This window comes from Pseudorasbora parva, chromosome 2 (genome assembly GCF_024679245.1).
Source record: "Pseudorasbora parva isolate DD20220531a chromosome 2, ASM2467924v1, whole genome shotgun sequence".
Classification (NCBI taxonomy): domain Eukaryota; kingdom Metazoa; phylum Chordata; class Actinopteri; order Cypriniformes; family Gobionidae; genus Pseudorasbora; species Pseudorasbora parva.
The window spans coordinates 53334896-53343305 of NC_090173.1; the positions used below are offsets into that span (position 1 = coordinate 53334896).

The following is an 8410-nucleotide window of genomic DNA, read 5'->3' on the forward strand; positions in this document are numbered from 1 at the left end:
TAGCCCACCCAAGGCCTTATAGTTTAGTGATTTGATTGGTTATAGGTCAGCTATGCAGATACTGCTCATACACCATAAACCCCACCCCCCTCTCCCCCCAAATGAAAAATACACACAAAAAACAATTTAGGAAAATATGGAATATTTATTAAGGTACATAAAACATTACCAAGAGCATTTTAAACAAGCAAAAGAATAGAATGGAGAAACAAAAACAAGTGAACAAAATGTATTTAAAAGGGATGAAAATGTAAAGAACAAAAAATAAAATAAAAAAATAAAGGCATTTAAAAGGAACAAATAAACAATATAAATATAACTATATAAAATAAACATAAGTTAAAATGAAAGGGTAAAAAAGGGATGAAAAATAAAATTAACACAACATATTTAAAAGTTGGCGATATAAAGAAATAAATACACAGTGTATCTAAAAATGTAACATTATAAAATTAGAACCAGAATGTTAAAAAAAGGTTATATAATATACATAAATGTTCTAAGTAAACAATAAAAATAAGTGGAAAAAAAAAAAAAAAAACTCCCAAAGAGCATTGTAAACATATATTATAAAATGAATGGGGGAAAAAAAGTGAGCAAATTCTCTTTAAAGGACGGCGATGTAAAGGAATAAAAGAAAAAAAATGCGTATAATATATGTTCTAAGTACACAATATATATAAGTGGAAACATTTCCAAAGAGCATTGTAAAAATACATTATAATGATGCACTGATGATGTGACGTGTAGCATGGGTCAGCCTCTAGTCTGGTTCGTAGCACTTGGCAGAGCGCAGATAACCGTGGTTCGGTTTGGTGGAGACCTCACCATCCACACTGGCCTTCCATCAACAACAGCATCATCTTTATCAGACATCTGCTCTATTGTTGCGGTCTCTCACAGGTCTCTTTCTGCGTTAGCTTGTACAGCCCTGGACCTGGTCTCCAGCAACTGCAAAACATGACAGTAATTTAACCACTAAAACACAGACTGTGTTTACATGTGCAACAATAATGCAACTATGTATTCTAAGAGTTAGGTCTTAATCGCAGGAAGGTGCTCACATGACATGAGCAGAACTCTTCACTCCAGTTTACATGCAATTTGCATTATTCACTAATGAGTATGGTTATGTCACACTCAGATTTGATCAAAGTATTGGGTTTAATGTATAAGTTTAATCACAATATTGACAAAATCATATCTCCTAAAGAGAAAATAAATGCTTAGCAAGTTTCTTAACTTACCCTTCACTTTCTTTGACGGTTCTTTGCCATGTTCTTCATAGTGTGTCTTATTTTGGGCCTTTTCAGGCTGAGCCACAGAATACTTCCTCCGTGGTGTCTCAATATGTCTTGCAACCTGCTAAATAAATCATGAATAATTGTAAAACCAATAAAAGTAAGCAAAACAAAGCACACATGGTAAATATTAATATAAAATTACTTTAAAAAATAATATAATCTTTAAGATTACCTTTTACACATTCAGGGTCAACATCTGTAAAAGTTGTACTTAATTCTTCAAAGGAAAATGGTCAAAGCGAGGTTGTGTGATGACTATTCTGGGGGGAAAAGTTGCAGTTATAATGAATGAAATTCGGTTTTGGCATTTCAAATCCATATGACGTTAGTAGTAGGTTAACCTAACATTTACAGTATACAATAAATAGTCTTACCCAGTTTGTGGATCGTATTTGTGTGGGCTGTTCTCTGAATTGGGTTTCACACAAAGGCACCTTACAGATTCCTGTAAAGTTTGAAATTAAAATGCGTTTAAACGGATTCACAATCTGCAAGAACCACAATATTTTCAAGTTTGAATAAGATGGCCATCAAAGTAACCGCTGGAGACAAAACACATAACGTTATTAGGCTAACGTTAATTGTAAGCCAACTTTGGTTTACAGGCACATTATATAACAATAACTGAACTTACCTCACGTTACGTGCCCTTTTAAATCTTTTCACAATGTTGTTAGGCTCTTCCTGTAAGTTAGTCCGTGCTGCTCATACTTTTGCTCGAGAGAATAAACACGCTGGAGAGCCTCTTGGAGAAGATCAGCCCGTTCATGCTGTGCAGATATTAAAGTAGTAAGCAGACGAGATATAGCATTCTGGCCGGAGATCAGCTGCTTCATCAAGGCATTCACAGTAACTGGGCTTGAGCTTGAGGCTGCTTGTCCTCCTTTGTTCAGTGGAGTAGAAAAACTAAGGTTCCTTTTACTCTCCATATTAAATCTGTCGAAAATGATCGATTCCAAATCTCAACCAAACACCACAAAAAAACAACAATCCGTTCTCTGTACTTCCGGAAACAATGCGGAGGTTTCAACTTTCGCGCGCATGAAACAATACACTACTATTGGGTGCGCCTCCGTCCCCACCTGTATTGTGAGTGGTTGATTTCAAACCTCAAAACGCCCCCTCTTTGGCGCGTGTTGTTTGCTTGCTAATCCCCACTCAAACCACGCCCTCGGTATGACGCGTCGCAGGTGTATCTTTAATTTGGTGCAAAAATATAATGCTGGACATAATTATCTATCAACATGGAAGGACAACCACCTGTTGATAATAATACGAGAAAGAGAGCTCGGCGGTTTTGCGACCACTGCAACGAGAATGTTTCACATGCATATTTTTATCTTCACAAAAAAAAGTTTTTTTTTCACAATGGAGCGATTACAGCTGAGACAAATCACAACACAGAGCTGGAAGAGGGTGCATGTGATGAACTTCATCCAGACGAAATGAGACCTGTGGACTGGGATGACGCTGGTATTCATTTTGGTAAGTTACTGAACATTTTTTTATTATGTAAAACCAAATGACAAGTAAAATAAGATGGTGATCATCAGCATTTGTTTTATATATTTACTGATGTCGTGCAACATTACACTGATGTTCATGATCTGCTTTGGTTAGAGTTGACACACAATAGTGATTTGCTTGTTTTCAGAATGTAGTAAGTTTGTGTTTTTTCCAGTATAGGCATAAGTCTTGTTAATACATTGTAACTTTTATTTATTACAAATTTGGTCATACCTGTATTTGCTGAACATTTAAATCATGATGGGCCATTCATAACAATAACTAAAGTTATTTGGATAAACTATTACGAATGGCCCATTAACATTTCTATGGCCCGACCTGTACACATGCTGTACTGTAAAGTGCATGATATGTGATTCTAAGGGATTTTAGTAAAAAGCTGATAACTTTAAGATAATGCTAGACAAATGCATAGCTCCAGCCATTAACCAATTGGTGTTGTGACGTTTCACTGTTTAAACTAAATCTTTGTATTTAGCTTGTGTATGTAAATTTGTGTGTAGCTAAAATCGTTGTATTGTTCTTTATTTGTTACAGGGGACACTGAAGTCCAAGAGCAAGTTGATTTCTGCATATTTGAAGAAACCAAGCATTTACATGAGAACCAAGATTCGGCAGATCTTCTTGATTTATCCATCACTGAAGGCAAGGCTCCTTACATTTAAATTGACGCACACAGACAGATGTCTATTGTTACACATCTATTAATTTTTTCTAAAAAAAAAAAAAACTCTAACAAATGTCTTTTTTTTTTTTTGAAGAAGAAGAAGAAGAAGAAGAAGAAGAACGCAATGAGCTGCTCAGGCTTTCCTTGGAGCTCAGTGAAACGTCTTCAGATGATGACAGTGACCATGAAGAGCAACACGTCTTTACAGATGGTCAGCACAGAACATTTGGATTTTAAAGATGACAAACCTGAAGAAGATAATGACAATAGAGACAGCTCTGCTTTATTACTTGTAAAGCTATTAGCAATAATGTTTTTAACCTGGCAAGCATTGTTCAACATTTCAGACAATGCCATCACTGCACTGCTGCTATGCCTCAGACAAATGATGGCTCATTGGAAATATTCTCAGTGTTGATTGGTGTCTCCTGGGTTTGCCACTGTGGCCTTTGGCTTACTCAGTTGTGGACACACAAACTATAACACTAAATTTATGATCTAAGTTATTCAACTAAATATACAAATAAAATGAATTAATTAGGTCTTATTTAATTCTATAAACTATAATATTGATCTGCCAACATTGTTGACCCTACAGCCAACAGCCAAGTTTTGTAAAACTTCACTTCAATAAATGTGTGTTATTCTAAAATGGTTGGTTAATTTTCCTTTATTTGTTCCATTTAATTCCTTAATTTAAATACTCTGTTTTTGTGACTTTATGTTCGGGGTGTTTATTTTGTAGTGTTTTTATAAAAACTTTGATTAAGAGTCATAATTCTCAATCCTGAGGTCCTCCCCTGCCACCCCTCCCTCTGAGAACAGACAACACCTCAGTGTCATTAACATATGAAAGGCCTTCTTCACACCTAACAGTCACCAGTCCTAGCACCCAGCAGTGTTTCAGCTGTATATTTCCGTGAAATTTCACGGATGCCTGTATATGTCCGCATATGTGAGGTTTCCGGGTGTATCTTGAAATGTACTGTTCCGTGTTACTCTGATCCGCTTTTTCCCACATACGTCCGGTAAACCTCAAATTACACAGGAGTTTACCATGCCCGGATAATACCGTATTCCAGGGTTTTCATGCAGTGTATGCTCTTCAAATTATCTGGTTGTTGCAATACTGATGTTATAAAATTATAGGGTTCAATTTTACAAAAAAAAGGCATCAGCTATATGTTTATAGATAAGTCTAGTAAATTATTAGTGAATTAAACCATTATTAAATAGTCAACATAACCAACTCATGTTTTTTTCTCAGCTTTGCTTGCTAAATCAAATGTATTGAAAACACACCGTTACAGCAGCGAGAGAAAAACTAATGTTATTGTGTCAATGTTCAAGAGCCCAACTAAAGCAAACACTGATCACCATAATGGTAACGTCAGAAGAAACAATCAAACATCATCTGATAATTCTCAATGAGAGCTTCTGTAGACGTCTGACAGAAATAAAGTCAGTCTGGTTAGTAATGTGTGAAGCTGGTAATGCTGTTTGTGGAGTTGTTCAATCCTCTGATGAGATCTTCAGAGATTTAATGTCTTCTTTTATCTTCAGTTGATGAAATCATGTTTCTCTTTCCTTCAGTGATAACAGCAGGTGTTCATCAGTGTCTGAATTCACTCTCTTCTTTCCTCTCTCTCTGTCGAGTGGTCTATATCAGTGAACTAGTGTAGGGAATAGTGAATAAGGGGATAGGGAGTGATTTTGAACACAGCCTCTGAATGTCGACTTTAAGCGTGTTAATTCACAGTATATTACTGTTGGCTATTTTCTCGAAAATGACAAATATTACCCAGAATGCATTGTTTTCTACAGTATATTACTGTTTTAATGGAAACCAGCATTTTACTGTCAAAATGTGGCCGTTTTTTTACAGCATTTTTTTACAGTGCAGTACATTGCTGGAACCACAGCTGCCAGTAGATTACCGTTATTTTACGACACAATTTTTTACAGTGTAACTTTACTAGTTTTGTGTAAATTTCTGTGGCTAATAACAGACTACTGTACACTAGAGGGAGTAGGCTATTCACAAAGTATTTATCTTATCCTCTATCATCCTTTCGATCGGTCTTTTAAATCGTCCACATTAAAAAAAAGAAACAACTGTAAAAACACCACTTCATAAAACAGAGGAATCAAATGTATAAATATACATATTTAAAGAATATGCCAACAATACAATAATTATACAAATAAAAAATATACTAATTTTATTTCATTTGGCAAGCAGCTGTACTTTTCTAAATTATTTATTGATTACATTTAGGATTTGACAAAATATAAAGAATTTAATAATAAGGTTATAAATGATTTATAAAGGCAAATAATTGTCCCTTGATCAACTAGACTTATATTTCTGGTAGAATCGCAGCCCGCCCGTGACTTAAAAAATGTCCAAGTATTTTCAAGACAGGTGTTATAAATGTAAAATTAACATTCTAGTTATTGCTTCCTAAACATAAAAAATAAAAATACATTGTGGCAGATGGTCATTTGACCAAACATTGCGTCTCGTTCTATGAAAAGGGCTATATTAGCCAACTCACCTTATTCTAGTAGAATATCTACCTTGTTTCAGCACAATGCCCTTAATCAAATGAATGGCAAAATACTGAAGAGTTGTCAGTGTTGACATTCTTCTAAAATCCTGCAGGTTTTTTATACCCTTTCTTATTCCTCAGTGCATTCTTACGCTTCGCAACACAATTAAAATTAAAATAACATTTAGTAGAGAAATTTGAGGGTAGAAGAATTTGCATTTATTTCAAAGTCACATTTTTTATCAAACTGAAAGGTAAACCTTTGACCCCCTTCCCCAAAAAATGTTTTACAAGCGCTCTGCCAAATAGTTCTGGGCTAATCTTAGGCACTGAATATAAATGTCAATGCCAAAGACATCACTGTTCATGAATGGGTCAATGGTTTTGTCTCAAGTGAGTCTCAATTTCATCCTGTAGAGCAGGTGGCGCTTCGGGAACAAGGACTTCGCGGATCGCATCTGGAACTGCTACAGGTGCATCCCAGTCTATTCCAAATGTGGTTAAATCTTTCTAGAAAAACATTTATAAATACAAATTAAACTTAAACACCATTATGATTTGGTCACTAACATGTTGATAGATATAAAAAAATTGTATTATATACACAATATATAATTATTGTATTCATGTTAAAACCAGTGATAATTTAATAATTTAAGCTTTTTAAAATAAAAAAATCTATGCTTACCGTGTTCTGAATTTGCTGGGGACCCATAACTTGGCCAGCTAACCACAGCTGATTTGGTGACCTGTTCCCTTCAGTTGAAAGGGAATGGTTGTCCCATGTCCTCACAAATAGCTGAAGATGATGGTTCAGCCCAGGTAGCATCACAAAGTGAAGGCAGACCAAGTGAAGGTCCTGGTCCGGATCCAACTGCAAAAGCTCTTCAAGATGTCGGAAGGCAGCGTAATAATTAGAAAGGACACAGCACCACACATCACGCCACAGCCTTTCAATTCGCTGATTGTGGACACTTTTTCCAGTGATGAAGCTGTTACGTTCTATAAAAACAAAAGATAGGTGTGTAAATTAAAACAGAAAAACTATATTTTCATAAATAACAAGGACTCAAGTAACATCTTTACAATACATTTTAAAATACACGTTTACACATGGCCGGGTATTTAGAGAAACAAATATTTCCCCCCTTCGTTTTCAAAAATAACATCATGCACACAACATCGTTTTCAAAAAAGTTGTTTTTTACATCAACCCGCTGTCAAGTGCTATCATAACTGCCAAACCTACAGTGTAGGGAGAAGGATAAAGCCATGCAAGCCAATCAGAATCCTCAAAATCAACAACAACGAATAGCACAAGCGACTTCCTGTTCCTTTTTAAAACAACAGAGGTTTGTTTGTGTGGACAGACAGTGAAGTGGAATTAAAAGCTTTTGCACAAAAGTAAAAATGACTAAAAATGAGCATCCATGATCAAACAAACTCTAAACATAGGGCGCTCACATGACGCAAGCATTTTCTGGCGCATAATGTGACGTTTGAGAACCTAACACCCTGTTTCTCCCAGTTCACACGGCAACACATAACCAGCGTTTTCAGAAATCTCCACTTTGGCCAGAGTTTTTAGAAATAATTGTTTTCTGGGATAAAAACTGCATTTTTGTGTAAATGACAGGTCAAAATGGAACAAAATATCTGCGTTTTCCCATCGTGTAAACGGGGCCTTAATATATCATATATTGCAATTGCGATTTAAGTTAACTACCAGATCCTCTTTCTGGATGCTCCAACATAAACCTGGCCACCTCCACATTTTCACCACCTTTATCACTTCTCACTCGGTGAGGTAGACCAAGTTCATGGACTGCTCCAAGAACAGTTGCTGCCCTATTGTTGTCACTGCCTCTTAGGTACATGATCTTCCTACTGAAGCCGTCAATACCTCCATGGACAACAATTCTCCACCTAAAAGGCACAAGCAAAAGAAAACTACATTAATTAAAGGGTTAGTTCACCCAAAATTGAAAATATTGTCATTAATTAATCCAAAGGCTCAGTGAGGCCTCCATAGCCAGCAATGACATTTTCTTTCTCAAGATTGTACTAAAAACATATTTAAATCAGTTCATGTGAGTACAGTGGTTATATTAATATAATAAATATTACAATATTAATATTATAAAGTGACAAGAATATTTTTGGTGTGCCAAAAAACACTAAATAATGATTTATATAGTAATGGGGTTGGGTATGGTTAAGGTTTTAACGGTATTACTACTCTTACCGATACTGCTTATCGGTCCGGTACTTTAACGGTATTCTTATCGGTACTTTTTGAGATTTATATATATATATATATATATATATATATATATATATATATATATATATATATATAT

The 8410-nt window shown here is 35.3% G+C and overlaps 1 long non-coding RNA gene across 1 annotated transcript; it reads right to left on the bottom strand.

The window, feature by feature from the left end:
• Positions 1-586: 586 nt before the first annotated feature.
• LOC137046946 (uncharacterized) lies at positions 587-2698 on the bottom strand. The gene is made up of 4 exons (XR_010899120.1): positions 1679-2698; positions 1477-1564; positions 1248-1365; positions 587-951 (listed from the first exon to the last, which is right to left on the bottom strand). It is a non-coding gene; the product is annotated as an uncharacterized lncRNA (long non-coding RNA).
• Between the last annotated feature and the right edge of the window lie 5712 nt (positions 2699-8410).